General features: G+C 38.7%; 1 protein-coding gene across 8 annotated transcripts in view; it reads left to right on the forward strand.

The window, feature by feature from the left end:
• The window catches only part of PLCB4 (phospholipase C beta 4), a 400,724-nt gene that overhangs the window by 91,038 nt on the left and 286,729 nt on the right, over nucleotides 1-22,957 (forward strand). For 4 of the 8 annotated variants that reach the window (XM_074318158.2, XM_074318162.2, XM_019734905.3 and 1 more), the window contains exon 2: nucleotides 13,683-13,761. The exons of 2 other annotated variants lie outside the window; for them this stretch is intronic. The gene's annotated coding sequence lies outside the window, so the exon portion shown is untranslated. Of the gene's footprint in view, nucleotides 1-3,024; nucleotides 3,086-6,322; nucleotides 6,347-13,682; nucleotides 13,762-22,957 lie in introns of those variants that run through there. 2 more of the 8 variants (XM_074318159.2, XM_019734906.3) reach the window with 2 other exon arrangements.

Genomic DNA, 22,957 nt, shown 5'->3' on the forward strand with positions numbered 1-22,957 from the left:
TTGATTGTGGATTCAGCGCTATATGCCTGAGTGTGCATGTGTGTGTTTGTGTGTGTGTGTGGGGGGGGATATCCAGATGGTCCAAATCCTTGATACCTTGTTTCCCCGAAAATAAGACGTAGCCAGACAATCGGCTCTAATGCATCTTTTGGAACAAAAATAAATATAAGACCGGGTCTTATATTATATAAGACCCGATCTTATGTTATATTAAAATAAGACCGATCTTATATTAATTTTTGCTCCAAAAGACGTATTAGAGCCGCTTGTCCGGCTAGGTCTTATTTTCGGGGAAACATGGTTCTCAAAGTGTGGTCCCTGGACCAGCAGCATTGGCATCAGCTGGGAGCTTATTAGAGCTGCAGTGTCTCAGGCCTCACAGCAAACCTCCTGAGTCACAGTCTACATTTTTAACAAAATCTCTAGATGATTTGTGTGCATATCAAAGTGATAAGCTCTGGTCTAAAGTGTGATTCCAGGGCAGCTATCTGAGTGGTTGGCATATTGTATAAAAGCAGTAATAGTGCATAGTGGCCATACATTATTATCCCCGCTTACTGAGTACCTACTATGTACTAGATCATATGTTAAGTGTTTTATATAGATTTTCTTATTTAAAATTTTTCCGTAACCCTGTGCGGTGGTATTTTTGTTTCTGTTTTAGAGACGAGAAAACAAAACCAGAGAGAGTTTAGGTAGTTGTCCAAAACCAAATAGCCCCAATGTCAGTCCAGCTGTGTCCAATTGCACCCTTAATCTCATGCTCTCCAGCTTATCTTACAAATCAATAGATATTGATTACCAATGTCTGACTGGTGATGATAAGAAAGTTTACCTTATAGCACAGAGCTTTGCCCATTCACAAACCATATTCTGTGAAATGAATTTTATTTTATTGACTTTAAATTGTGAGATAAAAATGAAGTTAGAGCTCTTGAATAATATCCACCATCGCTTATATTATGTGGGGCTTTTTTTTTTCTTGGAGTAGAATAAAATTTTAGACGTGAGAACTTAGGAAGCATTTTTAGTGTTCTGTGGATTCTGTTCTAACTTTAAGGACAACTACCTTTTTCACTGGTTACTGATAATTATAATAACAGGATCCAATATTACTGATAATATTGATAGAATGCATTAATATTGATAATGATACGATAAAAGATGTTGAACGCAGCTCACATAAAGAGTTAGCGGAACTTTGGTGAGTATACGTTAATACGGTATTTAATTTTTGTTGTTTATTTCTTCCCAGAGTGGGTTTTTGTGTGTGTGTGTGTGTGTTTTGTTTGTTTGTTTTGTTTTGTTTTGTTTTGTCAAATGCTTTTGTTTCATGATTTGCTAGGTGCTTGATCCAGGTGGACAGAATTGGCACTGTTTATTAGAATGTCATTATGCTTTACAATAATGTTCTCTATTAATTTGTCCTTTGTTCCCTCGAACAGTGAGTTGACTCTACCCTGAGTATACTGAATTGTTGGTTTTAAAATCAATCTTTAGCAAGGTTAGAAGGAACAAAGGCACTATTAAATAATTGTTTTAGTCTTTCATCCATAGTCTTTTGGGGGGAAAGGAAGCCAAAAATATCTTTTTTGTGTGTGTTTTGGGATGTGGGGGAGAGGAAGGAGAAGGGAATGAGTCAGACACTAAACGTTTCTGCCTGAACCTGAGTTTGTTTGTTTATCATGTCAAGGTAAATGAATATGCTGATACTTTCTTAAATACTTAGGTAATGAGAATCAAACAATAGATTTAATATTCTATTTAAATCTAGGGGAAAATGCTATCTAAGCATATTAAAGGGAATTATAAAGGAGGGCATTTATTTGGAAACACAACCTGCATTCATGTTCACTGGTCCTATAGTAAAGTCCTCACTTAATGTCGATAGCTTCTGTGACTTGAAGCAAAACCGTGCATAGCGAAACCCGTTTTACCAACGGCTAATTGATATAAACAAGAGTTAACTTCCTACAGCATCTCATCAACATTATAAGGAAACAACTTTGAATAAAACATTATTTAAGGACCTGCTGTATTTAATTATAACATTAGTGTATCTTGTTGAGGTGGCTTATCTGGCATATCAGATATATAAAGCTTTCTGTATCAACTAATTATAAAAAAGGCCAAAATACAGTCATCCCTTGGCATTTACAGGGGCTTGTGCGTGGTTCCAGGAAACAAAATCCATGGGTGCTCAAGTCCCTTATATAACATGGTGTAGTATTTGCGTATAACTTATATTTACATATAGGCAACACATTACTTCATTGGAGTGGATTTAGCACAGTGCTCTGTGCCTTGCAAATTCAAGCTTTGTTTTTGGAATTTTCTGGGATTTTTTTTCTCACGGAATTATTTTCAATCTGGGTTGGTTGAATCCGTTGATGCAAAATCTGCAGATACAGAGCGCCGACTGTAGAAACATTTTCTTGTTCTCGGTAAAAATTGTATAGCCTTACTTTACACATAGTTTGAAAAAATTTGATTTTTTAATTGACAGACCTTTCCAGTCGTGTGCTGGTACATGTTTAACAATTGTCTCTGAAAAGGGGTAGGGGGATGAGGGGAAGAAGCTTGGTTTGTACTGTCTGCCAATTTCTGTGGTGTAAGTATTCCTACTGTGCCTGGAGGTAGAAAGAGATGCAGTTATTTTTTGCAGGCAGTGCGAGTTGGCTTAGCATCCTGGATAATTAGTACCAAGAGATTAGGAAGGGGAGAGACAGTTGGAGGGAGGCAGTGGAGAGACAGAAAAACTAAAGAATGTAGAAAATAATAAGAAGCTTAGAGCAAGTTGGGAGGCAGGGGTTTCTGTTAAAGGAGTTTGAGTAAGGTAGTCTGTTCCCTTCCCTGAAACTGTGGAGAGGGGTAAAAAAATAATGACAGTGGGAGAAAACAAATCTTCATTAAAAGTAGGAAATGGTGAAAGGCCAGACACTGAAGAACGTCTGCCAAATTTGTTGATCTTTGGAGCAAATCCAAGGAAAATCAAACTTGTTTGTCTTAGAGCACCAGCAATTGGAGGCTCTGCAAAGACCAGACAAGGAAGCCCTTACTCGGAACAGAAAGGTTGAAGGCACAGGTGGGTCTCCTGAGAAGTAGCGCTCATTCCTAGTTTGATGTTTTCTTTGTTTCTTAGATTATGCAAAACCCTCCATGTTTTTCCCCCCTATAATTTAGGTCTATATTGTGTTTTTCACTTTTTTGTAAATCATTTCTTGCAAATGTGAATAATGTAACAAAATCTTGTTTATTGATGTATTAACTTTAGATAATATCTATTGACTCTTAGATATGAAAACTTTTAAAAACAGCACATTCATACTTCCTCCCATCTTCTCTAATCTCTTGGTTGTATTCCTTGTTATAAGTCTTAACATTTTCTTGCTTATAGTTGCTGTGCCTGTATTTATCTTCCAGCTTTCTTAAGATAGGAACATAAAACATTGTATAAGTTTAAGGTGTATATGATAATTTGAATATTGAATACAGATCTATGGCAACAATGATGACCACAGTGAGGTTAGTTAATGCATCTATCACTGCACAGTTATCTTTTTTTTAATCTGTGTGGGTGGTGAATAGATTTATAACATTTACATTCTATATACCATAATTGTTTGGCTTCCATTTTATATTTACATAAATTACGTTGCAAAAACCGGAACAAAAGAAAGGATCAAACCAGGAAGCCTAACAGAATGAAAAGAATTAAGATGAACTAGCTGGTTGTTAGAAACCATAATGTAAAAGGGATAAACTCATTCATAAGAAGGGAGCAGTCTTTTGTCTATGAGTCATTTTAAACAGTCATTACAGGCACATAAACTGAAATTCAGCAGTGGTTGTGATTAATATGAAAGACAGAGGTTTTACTTTTAATGTTGATGCCTTCTGTGGTCTGAATTTTTAAAACAAACTTGTGTTACTTTCACAATTAATTTTTAAGACGCCGCAGCCTATATCCATTCATGATAAGACACAGATGTGTGTTCTTTGTAGTAAACAGTGACACTGTTGAGCTGCCTGGTGTTTGTCACATGGCAGGCCCTCAGTACGTAGTGGCTAAAGAACATCTTCTCAAGATACTGTAGTATTATATGTGTGTCACATCTGCCCAGAGCTTTGGAGTTTGTATTCTCATGCAGCCTTGTGACATGATTGTGATAAGAGAGTCTATTGCTATGTTTCAGATGAAGAAAATAAGCCTCAGGGAAATGAAGCTGCTTGCTCAACATCACACCATCCCGTATCATCCAGAATCATTTTTTTAAGTAAAATATTTTTGTCAACATTAATAATGTGGTCTCTTCAATAGAGTGTTATAGATGCCACTGAATAAATATTTATAATCATAAGTATACTTACCAATTAAGACATGTTTTTTAAATTGTATTAAATATCTTCGTATTAGAAAGATTAGAGGGATATACCTCATTTTAGAGAGATTTCCATCTTTCAACGGACATGATTTGGAAAACAATTTGTGTGGAGTGGTTTGTTTTGGGCTAGTCAGGGTAGCTGAGTGTTTAGTGTTGGCTTAATTATCTTGGTGGGACAGCTGTGAACTGCCAGTCTATCCCTGGTTCTATCCTGAAAACCCACTTCTTCACATAAATGAGAGTGATAGACTGTATGGGCATTGCTGGAGATGTGTGGGGGTTGCAGGACTCTGACTTGAGATAAATAGAAGCGTTTGAGGTCAGTCGGGTTTTACACAAGACTTGCTGGGGGCAGATGACTCAGTTTCTTCCTGTGTAAGTGGTTGAAATGTGCACATATGGATGCACTTGGTATCGTGTTTGTATGCTGTTTTTCAATTGTTACTCTGGGCTTGGCGTCAGTATTTTGGCTGTGGTGCCCACTCTGTAGGATGCATTGGGTGAATGTTAATCTCTGAGATCTGACTTTCAACTTTTGAGGACAGATGGGTAACCTCGGTACAGCCACAGCCTCACTGTTAGCAGCTGCGAGGTTCTACACAAAATGTTCAACTTCTTGACGGTAGACCTCACTTTGTCCCTTATATTTTCTAGCATAATGCGAGGAATAGCAGCTATTCATTAAATGCCTGTGTGGTATGGTTGCATTCCACGTGCTTCCATTTGGAAAACAGGTTTAGCTCTATAATATTGAGTAATCTAGAAATTGATCACAGTGTAAATTTAGAGCTATCAGTGCAAATTGGGATAGAAAGGGTGCCTGATAATTTAATGGCTTTTCTAAGTGCTTTGAAACTCATCACAGTGTCAGGTTTGTTGATTAAAAATTGGCAGGTCGAATCTACAGTTGTTAGCATTTCTCCAATCTGTCTCATGAAATACCATTCCCTCTGGATGAACAATGTATAAAATGTTTCTCAATAGATTGATGATGAATACGAGCATTTAAAAAACAGAGAAATCCTGCAGTATAGGACTCTGTCTACGTTAGTGTAGGCTGACCATACTAAAACTTCACACTGGAATTTTATTTTGCAAAACATTTTATATTCTCTGGCACATTTTGGGACATAGTGGATAGAATCTTAATTTGATGTAGAATTAAAATCCTTTTGAGATATATTTATAGGAAAAAAGTCTCCACATTTTGCTGTCTGTGCAAGGTAGATAATTTCCAGATCTCACCTTCGTTATTAGTTCTTATTTATTTTTCTTTATATCGACACAGCTAGTAACTTAAAAGTTTAAAAAATTCTGTTTCCTTGCTTGAAACCTGAATGTATGATAAAGGAGGAAAACCAGCTAAAGGTGGCAGCCAGATGGGGAAGTTGAGCCAGATTCTCAGCAGCTTACAAGTGACTATTACATTTCTTGAATCGTGAGCAATCAGTTTTGATTTCCTGTAGGTTTGTGTCTTGAAATTTTTGTGGCCTTCATTATAGAAAAAACAAAGATTTGTTTATGATGAGTTCAGGTGGAGGCTTCAAATTTTACACTTCATGTTGATAAACCCCAGTCTGTGATCAAGTGGCATTTCTTGTGCTGTGCAGGGCCTGTTCCTCATTCCTTGGCAAGATGCCTATGGAAAGCATTTGCTTCTATTTGGAGTTCTGCTTAGAATGGTGAAAAGAGTCTGTCTCGGCCACTTTGGATATTTAGTTGTGGCTGTGGGCACTGCTTGGCAACCTCTCACTTTGTGGCCGAGGGGAGGACCAGTCTCCTTACACTCACCTGGCTTCGTGGGCTTACCCATCCTGAGTTTCTCCCTTCTCCTCCCCTTCTGGAAAGTGTGTGCTTATCCAAGAACTGATTGCCCCGGTGGTCTTCAGCCTGCATCAGGCATGCTCTCAAGAGTGTGTTTCTGACCGGGTGAAGTTTAAATCCTACTTACTCCTCTTCAGGTAAGACAGCATCCTGAAAATGGCTTTATGAGTGGAAGTAGGTTTACAAAGGGGGGTCGTTTTGATAAGTTTATGTTTTTAATAGCTTGTAGTAGGGCTATCACAATTTTATTTTCGTGGTCCCTGAAGCGGTAGTGGTAAAGAAAGAAAATATTTCTGCCTGTAAATTTCTTAGACCACTCAAATTGTTCATGAAGATTACTTTATTTATTATTGATGTTTTTCTTTAGATTTTTTTCAATAAGTGAGAAACCTAAGACAAAATTAAGTCAACAAATTGTTTTAGACGCTATCGTTTTGTGTTAATTCTGGTTTTAATTAGATACAGATTTGTTTCAATGTCTGTTTATAAAATTTCCCTAAACCTAACTAATTCAAATAGATTTTTCAATAAGGTATTCACTGGTATGATTTGATTGGCTGGTAGTATTTTTTAAAGTCATTTAGCATTTCTATATTTTAAAAGTTAAATACACCTGTGGGGCCAGGGGGGCGATATAAGACATCTCTGTACTTCCCCACCCAATTTTGCTGTGAACCTAAAACTATCCTAAAAAAAAGTCTATTAAAAACTTAACCACTCTTGAAAATACTTTCTATAAATACCTAAATATGAAGCAATTCAGCACAGATAGTGTTAAATGTTTTTCCATCATGTGTTATTATAAAAACAGATTCAGTTTTGTTTTTTTATAATTAGGAATAAAAATATAGGATGTATTTCAATAATTTATGTTTTGATTGCCACTTTTTGGGTTCAACATTAAGATAGGCAAAATGATTATTTTAAAAAGTCTCTTTTCCCAAATAGGAAGTGAGAATGAAAATATAATTATTGTCTTAGAAATCTTACTTCTTCATTGTCTTGGAAAGTTTATCAGAAATTATGTAAAATTGCTTCCTGAAATAAGAGAGTGGAAATTAATAACTGAAAAAGTTGGTTAGTATATTTGGTAATATTTTTGAAATCATTTTTCATGTAATTACACATATTCGTAAACAAAGGTGTGATGCCGAAGAATGAAACTTGCAGTCAGGATGGAATAACTGACGTCAGATGGCTTTAGAAAAATACTTCATGTTTGTGTACTTTGTTTGGTCAGTTAGGAATATCTTTGTATCTTTAAAGATATCTGTAATCATGAAACAAAAGGTAAAACCTTTAGTTTCGTGTGAACCACGACTAGTCACAGCTATTTGAGAATAAAACAGTCTTTATTATAGCAATCGAAGTAAACAAACATGATAATTAAAATAAACTTATTTTAGATATAGATGTACGTAAATAAAATGCAACAGTCTGTGGCTGTTTTTAATGGGGAATAAAGAAATTCCACAGCTCTGTCTTTCAGCTGAAATGGGGACAACGTCCAGAGAACTCTTGGTAGTTACTTGTTGGAGAAAACATTTTATACACTTTTTACATTAAAGAGCATTTACATGTAAAATGATCCACTCACCAAAGGTATACGGAATATTTCTAGACCCATTGGAGAAGGTGAAACTTTCCCGAATGCTCAAAACAGGTTCAGCCGTGTTTTATTTTGATAGACTCTTTAGGGCTTCAGGGCTGGAGGAAGGTCTGTCACACAGGTGGAGGCTAGGACTGAAGCTTTGAAGCACTTGTCAGGGGAAGGTGCTTATAGGAGACAAGGTGTCCAAGACTTAATGTTGCTCACTTATTTACCTATACCTGTCCTCTGTATGAAGTTAAAGCTGCTACTGAGAAGACAGGTTACTGAGGGTCGCTCTGCAGACTTGATGTGAGATCACCCCACTGCATCTCACACTTGCATGTGTATGTGAATCGCCTGTGATTTGGTTACATAGCAGATCCTAATACGACAGGTGTGGGATGAGGCCTGAGATTCTGCATTTTTAACAAGCTCCCAGGGACTGCCAATGCTGCTGGACCACACTGACGAGCGAGGAGCTACACAATGTCAAATACCTGCTCAGATTCTTATTTTTACCTTAATGGACATTGTCTAGTCAACACCAAGCAGTCAGTTTGCGAAGCAGTTGACTGGGAATGTGATTGAAGTGAACTGACTAACTGTAGACACTGGCTCCTTCACAAATGATGCAACTCATGATGTGTGTGTGACCTGCTGTTTGCCCTGGAAGGAATGTGTGGTGTTGTAACCTCCGACAAGTTTCCATAGCTGTCCTTTTCCGGGACTCATCATCGTTGGTAGCCTTGCCTCTTGCCTCTCAGTGCAAGTCTCCCTTAGAATTTGCGCAGCCACCAAGGCCTCATTCACTCCTTCCCTCTGCCATCGCTTCCTACCCATCAGGAGCCTTTTGTGTGTGTTGGGTTTGATTTGTGTCTCGCACCTGAGTGTACTAACAGCATCTTCTGCCCAACCTGGCTTGCAGGTGACCCGCTTGAACTCACTGTAAATTTAAATATAGAAATTGTATATGTCGGGAGCTACTTCTTTCCCTCTCAACACGTAATTTCCTAACATAATCAACCAGTTTCAGGCAGTTGATTTAAAAAAGAAAACAAAAAACCTTCCATGTCTCAGCTTATTAGACTTGTGCTTTGAATTTTCAACTTAAATATTCTGCCAGGGTCCTAGAGACCATGTGAACTCTTGAAGGGAAGAAAGTGGGAAGTGGGGTGGTAATGAGACATTCTGAACCTGTCGGTAATTCCTTTCCTATTATATCTTCTTCCCCATTTTTTTAAATGAAAATTGCACACATATGGTAATTTGAAAGTTTTATAGTGAACAACTATATATTCACCACCTAGATTCCACCATTAACATTTTACTTCATTACATGTCTGTCCATCTGCCTATCTCTTTCCCCATCTCTCACCATTTTATTTTTCATGCATTTTAAAGAATCCACAGGCATCAGTTTGCATATTTCAGCATGCTTGTTATTAACTAGAGTTCAATATTGGTTGACAGTTTTAATATGAAATTTAGGAGGTATGATCAAACAATATGGTGAATGTTTAAATAAAAAATTATTACAGTAAAAGAGACATTGTCATTAATCCCCTGTTATGCAGAGTTTCATGCATGGTCTCTAGTCTCACTCCCCACATAAGAACGCAGGACATGGTGAGGCCAAAAAGGAACACCAATGGAGCCATAGGTAGGGGAGTCAGACCACTATAGTCTCACAGGCAGCTGGGTTGGAGACACAGAGAGCAGGAGCCCCACGAACCGCAACCTGCTGTCCACTTCTCTCTGCCAACCTACCTCACTTGCTGACTGCAATCCGACTCTCTGCAATCCGCAATCCACACTCTGCCCTTGCCAACTCAGCCACCATCTTCTTGCTAGCCCCCCCATTTTCTGCTTGCGTAGCCACGGCAGTTATATTAGTGGCCAATGGCTCACTGGTTACAGCTGACGGCCAACTAGCCACAGCTGATGGCCATCCAATCACAGTTGATGGCCATTTACTACCTGAGTGAGCACCTTTCCACGTGACGGCGAGAGCCTGGAAACTGCACTCCTGACTCTGTCCCCATATCCCCTTCAGAATATTCCCCCTTGATTGAAACACACTTATGCCATTGTTCTTGCCACTTTCTGAACCAGTTCTGGAAGTCCTTTTTTGTGAGAGTCTTTAGTTGCGTTGTCGTGGCTGCCTCAATGTCCTGAATCCTTTTGACTTTGTGGAAGAGCTAGAAGTCTCACCATGCCAGATTCGGTGAATAAGGTGGATGAGGACACACCGTAATGTTTTTATTTGACAGAAATTGCCATATACCAGAAGCATGTGTGACACGGAGCATTATCATGATGGAGGATGATTTATAGCACACTTTAAAACACACCTTCTCTCCACCGTAGCTCACACCCGACTGACTGGACCAAACAAGTTGAAACTTGTCACACACGGTTACTAAGATTCGATGTATTACTTCCCATATTGAAGATCCCTGCCTTTCCATTGGATGGCACTTGGCAGCACCATTCACCGTATTTTGTGATCACAACGGAAAGGCTCCGTGTCACACATCACTTCTGGTATGGCAGTTTCTGTCAAATAAAAACATTACGGTGTGTCTTCATCCACCTTATTCAACCGGACCTGGCACCGTGTGACTTCTAGCTCTTCCTGAAAGTCAAAATGACCATGAAACGTAAATGTTTTTAATCAATTCAGGACATGGAGGCAGCCACAACAGCGCAACTAAAGCACAAAGACGACTTCCTAAATTGCTTCAGAAAGTGGCAAGAACGATGGGATAAGTGTGATCCAAGCGAGGGGGAGTATTTTGAGGGGGATTAATGGCAATGTGTCTTTTACTGTAATAATTTTTTAAATTAAACATCCACCGTATTTTTTATCACAGCTGAACATACAGAGAAATGCATACATCCTTAGTTGTATATACTGTGTTTCCCTGAAAATAATACTGTGTCTTACATTAATTTTTGCTCCAAAAGACACATTAGGGCTTATGTTCAGGGGATGTCATCCTGAAAAAGCACGCTAGGACTTATTTTCTGGTTAGGTCTTATTTTCGGGTAAACGTGGTAAATTGAGCTTTGACAAATGGATGCACCTGTGGAAATCAATCCCATCACCATCACCTGAGAAAGTCCCCTCACATTCCTTCCCAGCCCTTATGTTCTTTTGTGTCTCCTTAAAAAAGGACTTCTTGACCACACATCAGTGATTTGTGATCAGTTTATTTCTTCAAACTACACTTCGATCGATTTTATTTCATGCAAGTTACTTTCATAGTTTAGAACTACATATTGTACAACACTTTCTAACAAGCTAATATTTAGTTTGGGCTAACTCATGGTGGTGTTCTTATTTCTAACAAAAGTAAAATTTTTACAACAGTAACAGATTATCTGAGTTTTACTTGGCAGAGATTACTTGCCAGTGACTTAATTGATTCTTATAACATTTTACAAGGTGGTTGGTGAGATCATATAAATTGAGATGCAAAGACCAGGAGTTAACAGCGTTGTAAGAAGTTCTTTGGGCTGACACACCTGGTTTCTCTGGATGCAGTAGCAAAAACCAAAACAAACAAACAAACAAAAAAAACAACCTGTGGGGACAGAACCCCAAAAAGCAATTTCCAGGCTCTCGGCCTCACATAGACAGGTGCTGGCTCAGGTAGTAAATGGCCATCAACTGTGATTGCATGGCCATCAGCTGTGGCTAATTGGCCGTCAGCTGTAACCAGTGAGCCATTGGCCACTAATATAACTGCTGTGGCTAGGCTAGCAGGAAAAATGGGGGCTAGCAAGAAGATGGTGGCTGAGCCTGAAAGCAGAGCAATGAGGGTTGACAATTATGTGGCTCCTGTTTCCTGTTTCTCCAAACCAGTCGCCAGCGAGAATATAGTGGTATGACTCCCCTACCTATGGCTCCGTGGGTGTTCCTTTTTGGCCTCACCATATCCTGCGTTCTTGTGTGGGGAGCGGGAGCAGAGACCCCGCAGGCCTCCTTGCACGACAAATGGCGCAGCGAGCAGGGTCTCCCGCATGACACAACCCTATTTCAGGCCAGGCATTTCCATGAAGATTATTTGAAGATGTATTCGCCTCATAATTCAGCCTGAAATAAATAGTCCATACTGCTTCTTCAGGAACAGTGTCTTCAGGAACAGGATTTATTATCCTGTGTTAATCTTAGTTCCTGACATTCCATGTTTGTACGCAGCACTTTGTGTCAACTTTACCCTCAAGTACTTCACAGACCACTGGGTTGATTTGGATGCACCCTGATACGGATACACAGTGCTGTGTAAAAACTCCTCGATCCAGCCCGCAACTCCAGCGGGCAACTTGCTTGAGACACCAGGGTCTCAAAATGACCTGCCGCTAGGAAGTAAAATGTCCAACCATGCCTTTGGTCACAAAGAAGCAGTTTTTAAATAACTACGTAGCAAGAAAGTAGCATAGCAGAAAGGTTATGGTTAAAACGAACTGAATTCATAAAGTTGTTCAGCGACAATAAAATGCTCATATTGAGTTCTCTGAAAGTGCCATGCAACTCCCATTTTTAATTTGCTTGTTTTCACTGTCACTTTAATACACTTTCAAGGAACATGAGACTCATCTTTTGAAAACCCACACAGCTCCTTTAACTGTTACTTACATATAGACTTAGTTTGCTTTTCCAGTGAAGACTGATTTATCAGCGATGGATTTATTCATCTGTTTTCAGTGAGAAAAATCCATGTAGTGTAACTCAGAGTTAGAGATTATATAGGAGGTGCTCAGAAGCTGCTTTTACTGTCTTCAGAATGAAGGCATGAAAAATTTATAGTAATTTTTAAAGGTACATCATTTCATGGAAAGTTTGTTTTCTTACTCATAAAGGAATGCGAGGAAATATGCCAGCCATTTTTAAAAGCACGATGTGCTTAGAACCAAATTGAACAAATATTCAACAGTGTGTGACCCTTAGAACCAAATTGAACAAATATTGAACAGTTATTCAAAATTTCAAACCAGAGACTGGGTGAATCTCGTTAGGGCTAATATATAGTTAACTACCTGTAGGCTAAAAAAAAAAAAAGAGTTCTTACATGCATATTTCCTCTCTTCTTATTTTCCAGAGTACTTAATTTATAGTTGCTTTCCTCTGACATAAAAGGACAGAATAGTTTTTGCAAACATTTGCTGAAGTCAGTTATGATAAAATAACAAAGACCCATGCTTTAAGAAAAATAAATTCGGTTATAAATAAGCAATTTTCCACTGGGTTACAACAGTATGAGACCTCTACTTATTATTTCATCTTCTGATGTAATTGGAGCAACCATAGGCATATCTCTGTATTTATTTGTACAATCATGTAACAGAGAATCATGAGAAATGGTAGTAACTGTTTCTCCTTCTTACAATTTTAAGCCCCAGTGGAATAGAGAAAAATATCAATTATCTTCTCCCATATGTTGCAGAACGCTTGCATTTGTTGTAAGTTCGTCTTATAACAAAGGGCCACCATGTAGGCAGGTTTTATTGTATTTTCAGCTTCAATTAAAAATTTAAGTTTCTAGGACAGGAGAGAAGTCACCAAGCCAATTTCTGTTGAGTGGAATATCTAACCCTTTTTCTACGTACATCCTATCTACCCTTGAAGGTTCAGCCTAAAACCCAACCATCCTGAAGTTGTCCTCACTGCTCTAAGTCAAATCTCTGCTCATCTCTTCCTTCCTTGAGTACATATTGCATTGACTTACAAACATTTTGACATCATTCTTCAGCACAAAGACTCTTAATTACTCTCTAATTGTTTTGTATATTAGCCTTGTCTTCCCGGTAATATTTTAAATTACTCTGTGTGAGAACCCTATTTTACACTTTTGCATTTCCTGCTTTTTCTTGTTTAGTGCTTTGGAGAGTCTTCAGTCAACAAATATTTTCGGCTGGTTGCCTGAATATTAAGAGAGGCCACTTGTATCTGCAAATGTGAGTAACTTCATTTCCCCCCTCTTCTATTAATTTACCCCAAGAATAGAATTAACAGAAGGATAAAATTAACAGAAGGATTACTTAAGGCAAAATAATTTAGACTTTTATGTTTCTTTTTCCCTTCATTTTTAAAAGTTATTACCATTTATCTGGCCATGTTTCAGTAATAGTCTTAACATTTAGCACTTTAATGATTCCTTTCATTTGCGAAGAACAAATTGTTTTTCCATAATAATTTCATTCCCCAGATGATTATAAAGCACGTTGGCCCCATCGATGATCTAGAATGTAAGAACAATCTGACACTCTGAAGTTCAGCTTCTGAATGACTTGGGAGCAGAAAATGGACCACAGATTGCTTTCGGTGCATCTGGGCCAGAAATATAGGAGTTTTGTCAACAGCAGAGCTGTTTGCCTCTGTAAGCTTTGGTCTATAGTCTGGAGTGGAGCACTGGAAAAGTCTGTTCTGTTGGTTTATCCATCCTTTGTCCATATTTCAGCCATGTCACATGATTGGAGCTATCCAATAAAGAAAATAAAGAGCAACAGCCATGTCACATGATTGGATCTATCCAATAAAGAAAATAAAGAGCAACAATCAGTGTTGTAGTCATACTTTGCCCTTCCCAGGGCTACTACTGGTTGCTAACTTTATGCAAACAGATTTTCTGCATCTCCTAATAAATTGAGAGATCCAGCAAAGCCTGAACGCTTGTTCTCCCTACTAGAGGAGGCTCATGCTCTCCAGTTCAACCCAGCATCCCCCAAATCCCTGTATTAGTTTCCTGTTGCTGCTATCACAAATTGCCATGATGTTAGTGGTTTAAAACAACACAAATTTATTATCTTACAGTTCTGGAGGTCAGACATCTAAAACAGGTCTGCACCATTACATCTTTTCTGGGTCCTCTAAGAGAGAATCTGTTCCTTGCCTTGTCTAGCTTCTGGATGCTGCCCCAATTCTGTAGCTTCTGATTGCATCACTCTGACCTCTATTTCTGTTGTCCTATCTCCATTGGTTTTACTGCCTCCCTCTTCCATTTTAGAAGAGCCCTTGTGATTGCATTGGACCCACCCATCTCCTCATCCCAAGATCCTTAATTTAATCATGTCTCCAAAGTACTTTTGCCATGTAAGATAACATAGTCATAGGTTCCAGGGATTAGGATGTTGACATCTTCAGGGAGTGGGGTGTTATTCTGCCCACCACATCCCAAATTCACCCCTCTTCCCCTAGTGATGCATCTGACCCGTTCAAACTATGACATCTAGAGTATTGAACAACTGTAATTGATTTCTACTAATGTGGAGTTGGATATTTATCCAAAAAAGATTTAAAATTTTTTTTTTAAATTTATTTTTCAATTACAGTTGAGTACAATATTATATTAGTTTCAGGTGTACAACAAGGATGGGGATATTTAAAAAATGATTCTTTTATCCCTCTTTCTTCACAAATCACTATATGTTGGTCTATCTTGTTTTCTGAATGTTATGTTCAATAACTTAAAAAAATGAACATCCCTTCTTTCTCTCTTGGCTTGGCTTTTCTTCTGTTTTTTTTTTTTTTTTTTCATTTTACCTGAGATCATTTTATATTTCAAGTCCTTTTTATATTGTGGTTTTCTTTTCATCTATAGAATAAACTTCATACTCAGTAAGTCATTTCTTCCTTTCTTGGTCCCTTGACTATAAGTCTCTCAAACCCTAGCTTTTTTTGCCTGAGGAAATTTCTGTGATTTGTGTTTTTCTTCTTTGTTTCTCCACCTTTTCGTGTAATTTCTTCTTTTCATCCTGTAGCCCTTCCCTCTCAATTCTCTTTGTCTTTTTCATCTGACAATAGAAAATTATATACCTTTTGAACTTGTGACACTGTCATTTATTGGCAGAACATAGTATAGTATAATACCCACTTTGACTGATAAGAGAGAGGCAAAATTAATGTCAGAAATATACAAGCTACTTAGTAACCTAAGAATTGAGAAAACCTCATCTATACTCAGAGGTATCTGAAGTAGGAACAATTTGTCCATCTTTTCCAAAGATCATGAAATTTTTAAAAATTAAAATTTATTGGGGTGACAATGATTAGTAAAATTACATACGTTTCAAGTGTACAATTCTGTAATACATCATTTATATATCATGTTGTATGCTCACCACCCAGAGTCAGTTCACCTTCCTTCACCATATATTTGATCCCCTTTACCCTCATCTACCACTCCCCTCCCCACTTACTCTCTGGTAACAACTAAACTATTGTCTATGTCTGTGTGTTTTTGTTTCTTTATTTGTTTGTCTTGTTCCTTTGTTGCTTTCAGTTTTATATGCCACATATCAGTGAAATCATATGGTTCTTGACTTTTTCTGTGTGACCTGTTTTGAATCATGAAATTTTTCTTTTCACCTTTCTTATTGTTTGTGCTGATAGTGTAGCTGTTGAAATTAATTAGACTTCGTTTTACTTAATTCATGGGTAAGGCTATTCCAGAACTATTTAAGGGCATTGTTCCAGAAAACCAGGGTATACATATACATATACATATACATATACATATACATATACATATACATATACACATACATATACATATGTCAGTGATTCTCAAAGTGTGGTGCCCAGATCAACAAATCAGTGTTACCTGGGAACTTGCTAAAATTGCAAATTACCAGTCTCCACTCCAGACCTATTGGATCAGAAGCTCTTGAGGTACAGCCCAGAAATCTGTGTTCTAACAAGTTGTCCGGATTCTGATGCTCAATCAAGTTTAAGAACCATTGGTACATTGTACTGTCACACTCAGGGGCTGCGGAGAAGGATAACTCTTCTTGGTCTCATTTGTACATTCACTAACCCTAGTCTCCAGGGGTGTTGCTTTCAATAAACTATGTTCTGTGAATATTTTCAATTCAAATAAACTGTCCAAAGTCACCTTATTTTACCTCAGAAATAGTCATCTATGGATTGCTATCAGGAAAAAATAGTTCGTAGTTGAAGAATCTACCCACAGGGCTGAAAGCTCACGTTTTACCAAACTAAAGACAAATTTCATCCCTGGGACTCACTACCTTGTTCCTATCATAGATAGGTCCATTTCTCATCCATAAAATGTTGGCAGTTTCAGTAAGTGCTAATGTTTCAACTCACTGAAATCTTTAAAATAAATGACTAACTTACTCCACATGAAAGAAAAAATTATATTCCCTCCCCCTGTCTGCTTCCTACAAAATCATTCAAAGTGAATTTCATATCTACCACATAAGCCTGTATCCATGGCAAATCAGATCATCCCTAATATTGTCTCCAAATATGATGAAGTGTCCATTGGGACATTTAAAAAATACTAACTTTATTACGCTATAATTTACATGTAATAATGTGCATCCATTATTGGTGTCCATTTTGTATTTTAATGACTGTCGAAACAAATGTGTATACCAGTGTCACCATTACCACAATCATGATACAGAATCTTTCAGTTCCCTCCAAAAGCTTGTTCCAGCCCCTTTGCAATCCATCCCTCCAAACCCCTGCACCCCAGACAACCACTAGTCTGCTTTCTGTCTCTATAAATTTCTTTTTGCATTTTCTAGGATTTCTTACAAAAGAATCATGTATTCTTTTTGTACAGCTTTTTTCCTCTCAGCCTAAAGTTTTTGAGATTACCCCATATTATGTGTATAAGTAGCTTTTTCTATTGCAGAGTATTAATCAATTTTATGGATATATCACAGTTTATTCACCTGTTATGGACATGTATTTTTTTTCCAGTTTTGGGCTATTAAAGTTGCCATGAACATTTGTATACAAGTCTTTGTATGGACATATTTTTCTTTCTCTTGAGTAAATATCTGAAGAAGGGATGGCTGGGTCATATACATGTTCAGCTGCATAAGAAATTCCCAAATTGCTTTTCAAAGTGGTTGGACAATTTTGCATTCATGCTAGTAATGCCTGAGAGTTTCCACTGGGCCATTTTTACATTTCGTGATGTCAGACAAGTAGAAATAAACTTAATTTTTTGCTGATATCTAATGTATATATGTTCACATTACACACATACGTAAGTATATACATACACATAAACATAGAAATGTGGGTGTGTTTCATTATGTCATACGAAGATGCACAGCACCAATTTTGCTAGTAAAATACAAAATAAAATACAAAATTCTGTTTTATACACACAATATAAAATTCTAACCTGTGAGCATGTATACAAAATCCTTCAATTGCATATAAGTGATTGGTTTCTGCGTTTTTCTTTAATATTTGTTTACTTTTGTCATTTGCTGGCCATTACTGCTGGTTAAATGACTTTTAAGAAAAATTATAGTGACGCTAACATGAGGAAATTATTATTAACTTGTTGCCCTCTGACTTGGGAAAAGGTAACTTGTCATATGATTTTGGTGTTTGGAATAGCCTGAGACCTCCGGTACCACCATGCAAAGTGTAAGAACCTCTGAGATGAACAGTGGGCAGAGGTTGGTGCAAGTGAGGGAAACTGAGGAAGAATGATCATGTAGGGAGTAAACAGAATGGACTGGAGGTGATTCAGGGAAGAGAGATTTTCAAGGACGAATGGTCAGGACTCCGGGATCAAATGAGGATGGAACCAATGGATGTGGCCACCGTGGAGACAGGGAGGCAAGTTGTACACACCATCATCGTGACACCAAACAAAATGTGCAAAAAATACCCAGTGCAAGGAAAAGCAACATGCATTAAGGACAGAGAGGGACTAATTCTGTAGCTGGAATGCAGACAGGAAAGTTTCGGAAAGCTTCAGAAAGAATAGTTCATAGAGGGACAGGAGAGCAGAGGAATACAAGGAACCTCACCTTTATATGTGAAGCACTGGAATTGTTGAAGAGTGTTTGTAGAGTATGGAAATAAGATACATGGTTGGGGGGTTTGTTACATAGGATTATATCCTAAAGGTATGATGCTGACTAGTTAAACTGCTGCTGTTTATGTCATACAGCCAGCAGAGTCCCTGGGACTGGCCTGAGCCAGGGGCAAGGTGCCGGTATAAATTTCAGTGACTCATCTCTGGTGTTTAAAATAGCTGCGGGCTAGGGGTCAAAGTGTAGTAAAGGAAGGAAGTCTTTCTGACACATGTTCCTATTGAAGGCAAACTTAGCACCAGTATATGTAATGCAATTTTCTCAATTTTCTCAAGGGAGTTGGGTGGAGAGGGGTAAGGGTGGGAAAGGGAACCTGAACCTGCATCAAATCATGAAAGGCAATGTGTTCTAGGCAAGGAAATTCTGATTTTATCCTACAGATCAGCCATTTTCAGGATGGCTTTAGGCATAGCTTGGGCATAAATGAAGATATTCTCATGGAGTACGTGCAAGGGCTCAGAGACTCTTAAGGGAATAACTTGACAGGTTTTTAAGTTCAGTATGTGTACTCTTTCCTAAAATTGATCTGCCTGAGAATGCATCTGCTCCCCCTTCTCACAGAAGGAAGGCATTCCTCTTGTCTTTCCAGAATCTTAATATAATACATTGTCCTGTGATATGAAAACACTCCAAGTGCTAAACAAAAGGACACTTAGCTTGTGTGAAAATTGAAGACGTATTTGAATCTTTAGTTTATAGGTAATTAAAAATAATTTTGGTGATGGATCACTGTCTTTGATGGCCTAAAAGTCAAAAGGAGTTCAGAGATTTAAGAGTCGATGGGATTTATCCTCTAACTGGATGTGGAGTGTAAATAGATGAGATTAATCCAGGCTTGTCTCCCAGGTTTCTGACTGGTCACCAGATGGATTGTGGGGCCATTTAGTGAAGTGAGCATCAGAGGATGGGTGGGTATGGTAAGCAGAATAATAGCTCCCCACAGGTGTTCAAGTCTTAGTTTCCAGAACTTATAAATGTTACCTTCCATGGTAAAAATGGAAGTTGCAGATATGATTAAGATTACAGACTTTGAAGTTGGTAGATTATTCTGGGTAATCTGGGTGGGCTGAATTTAATCATACGAGACTTTAAAAGTAGAAGACTTTAATTGACTGTTGCCAAAAAGAGAGAACAAGAAGTGCGGGTGGGAGGGATGGAGGGGCATTGAGAGAGAGAGAGAGAGACAGAGAGAGACAGAGAGACAGAGAGAGAGAGAGAGAGAGAGAGAGAGAGAGAGAGAGAGGAAGAGAGAGAGAGAGAGAGAGAGAGAGAGAGAGAGAGAGAGCCCAAAAGAGAGCCCGAGAGCTTGCATGAGCACAGATGTTAGAAGACATGACAGGAGAAATCCAAAGCATGAAAGGAACTTGGGACTGATTTACCATTATTGGCTTTGAAGGAGAAGGAAGAAGGGAGAATGGGCCAAGGAATGTGAGTGGCCTCTAGAAACTGGCAATGACTAGGAAACACATTTTCCCCTAGACGGGCCAGAAAGAAACACAGCCCTGTGGACACTTTGATTTTAGCCTGGTGAGACTCATGTTGCACTTTTGATCTACAAAACGTCTCAGGTCATGAATTTGTGTTTTCTTGAGCCTCAAGGTATGTGGGTTTTGTTATAGGAGCAACAGAACACTAAAAACAGCAGGTTTGTCCAGGTTTTTCACTGGGAAGGAGATGAGTTTTTCCTCACTTCATATTGCATTAGGTATGCGAAAAGTTTGCAGTGTGGAGTCATGGGCATTTGTCTCCAGTGCACGCTTCCTTTAGTGAATAAGAAAAAGTAGATATGAGGAGCATTTTCTTGAAAGCTTGCTTTTTTCAATTCTCTGCCCTTCAAGGTCCTCTTCCTCAGTGTTAGGGGTTGGAATAGATGATCTCAGGATCCCTTCAGTTTGAAAATCCTGAAACTATTTGCCTCAAATAAAACAAACACATTACTACCCAATATAGTCTCTTCACTGGCGAGGATGAGGAAAATACGAAGAAGCACATGCAACAATGAATGGTGAACATAGGAATATAATATTTACTCTAAAACATGAATGTGGGCTGTGCTTCTAGTGCCTTGTGTAGGAGAGGAACTTTCCTAAACATTCAACATAACTCAACACCTGCCCTGGAGTTTCTGTGCTGAAATCCCTCACTGTGCATCAGGGTATGTGAATTAGAAGGTTCTGAATAGGAGCATGTGTGGTCCTAATAATCTTGTGGGCCAGATGTTCATCATCATAAAAACCTCTCTGTGTCTGGGCATCACTGTGGATTATTACATAAAATAATCAGGTATTGCAGAAAGGATTCTTCTCATGAGCACTACAACTCATTGTTCAGAGGTGTCACTCTCACAAGGAGAATCAGCTTCTTCTCAATGGAGAAGTTTTCCATTATACTGGTAAAGCTGGTGCTACTCTTCGGATTCTGCAAGCTGAGAGGTTTGTCAGGTGTGATTGCGTTGGATTGCTGTAGGGAAGAAAGCATGCTCAAGTCAGTGCTTTGGGCTACCTCTGGCCTAAGCTCAACTTAGCATGAGTAGTGCTCCTACTGAAATCCCCTTCTGCCCAGGGGCTAATGTGTAATCTCTAACATAACTGCCGCCTTTCACACAAAGATGGGCACTCTCATTAACCCAAGGGAAAGATTGCAGGCGGTGGTGCCATGAGGGCCATCCAGATCACTTCAGCGTTGTTAACTGATCCCCTTGGCTGACGATCACATTCCTATCCATTCAAGGACTCCAAGTGCAAATTCTATGGGACATCAAGCTGTAGGTTTCCTAAGAGTTATCTCATTAAGAAGGAGTTTGTAATGTGATTCCATCTGGATCAGCTGTTGCTCTCATACCCTGGAAAACTGTGTTCTCGCAAAATTATTTCAGCACTTGAGCAATAATTGAACAAATGTCCTTGAACTTGTTGTTCAGACATGGGCTGCCAAATGCTAGAGTGACGTGTGGAGACGATAAGTCCAGTGTGAATGAGGCAGTTAAGCTGCAGGGCCCATATGCTCTGCCTGATTGTGTTGCTGGGCAAAGTTCTTCGGGAATCATGACCTTGACCAAACTTGGGAAAGCTGATCGAGATATGGCCACCAGAGAGGTCCAAATGGTTGCCTTTATCGAGTGCCAACACATGTCTTTGGCCTTGTACACTCTGTGCAGCTCTCCTGTCCGGGCATTGTGTTCATGATATTAGTCTTTTCGAGGAACACTGACACTGATCCACTTAATTTCTGTGACCTGACTACCAGTGTCATGGGGCATCTGTCATAGGAGACTCAGGGCAATGAGCATTGTCTTCTTGTCATATGATAGAGCACCATTCAAGGTACATCTCAGAGGAAGCCTTGATGAAGCCCCCGAGCAGATGCTTCCTTGAGGACTATTTGGTTATATGTTTTTCCCCCTACACCTCTGTTTTTGTTATTTCAGGGAACTCTAACAAAATACCATAGACTGAGTAGCTTAAACAACAAACAGTTATTTCTCATAATTGGAGGCTGGGAAGTCCAAGACTAGGGTTGCAGCAGATCCGTTGTCTGTTGAGACCCTGCTTCCTGGTTTGCAGAAGGTCGTCTTCTGGGTGGCCTCACACGGGGCGTGCACGTGGGGAGGGACAGAGATCTTGTGTCTTTTCCTCTTTATAAGGACATTAATCCCATCCTGAGGGCCCCATCCTCATAACCTAATTTAACCCTGAATTACCTCTCAAAAGTCCCACTTCCAAATACCATCACATTGGTGATTAGGGCTTCAGCATAAGAATTTTGGGGAACACAAACATTCAATCCATAACAGTCACACTAGGACAACAAAATGAGATTTAAAAAATAATTGTTCTATAGAGTTTCTTCGAATAACACTACTACATTATCCCAAAAGGGTGCCCATCCATCAATTTTATTTTTTTCTTAAGCAAGGAGATTAAGCTCAGTATTAATAGGACTTGGGAATTCACTTTCAGATCTTGGGCTCACTTCCTGATATCATTTTGAGAAAAGGAAGAGCAGAGTAAGTAATTGATTTAAGGACCAGGCATGAGAGCAGTGGTAGTTGGGAGTCCTTGTTCGTTTTATTGTTCTTTTTCCATAACATCTCACCCATATCTTGGCTGAGGGTAAATGTTCAAAAAATACATTTTGTATAAATGATTTGATCATTACAGTGTATCCTTGAAAATAAGACCTAACTGGAAAATAAGCCCCAGCATGAGTTTTCAGGATGACAGCCCCTGAACATAAGCCCTACTGCAGCTTTTGGAGCAAAAATTAATATGAGACCCAGTCT

This window comes from Rhinolophus sinicus, chromosome 13, assembly GCF_057876585.1.
Source record: "Rhinolophus sinicus isolate RSI-liver-muscle chromosome 13, RSI-T2T, whole genome shotgun sequence".
Lineage (NCBI taxonomy): Eukaryota > Metazoa > Chordata > Mammalia > Chiroptera > Rhinolophidae > Rhinolophus > Rhinolophus sinicus.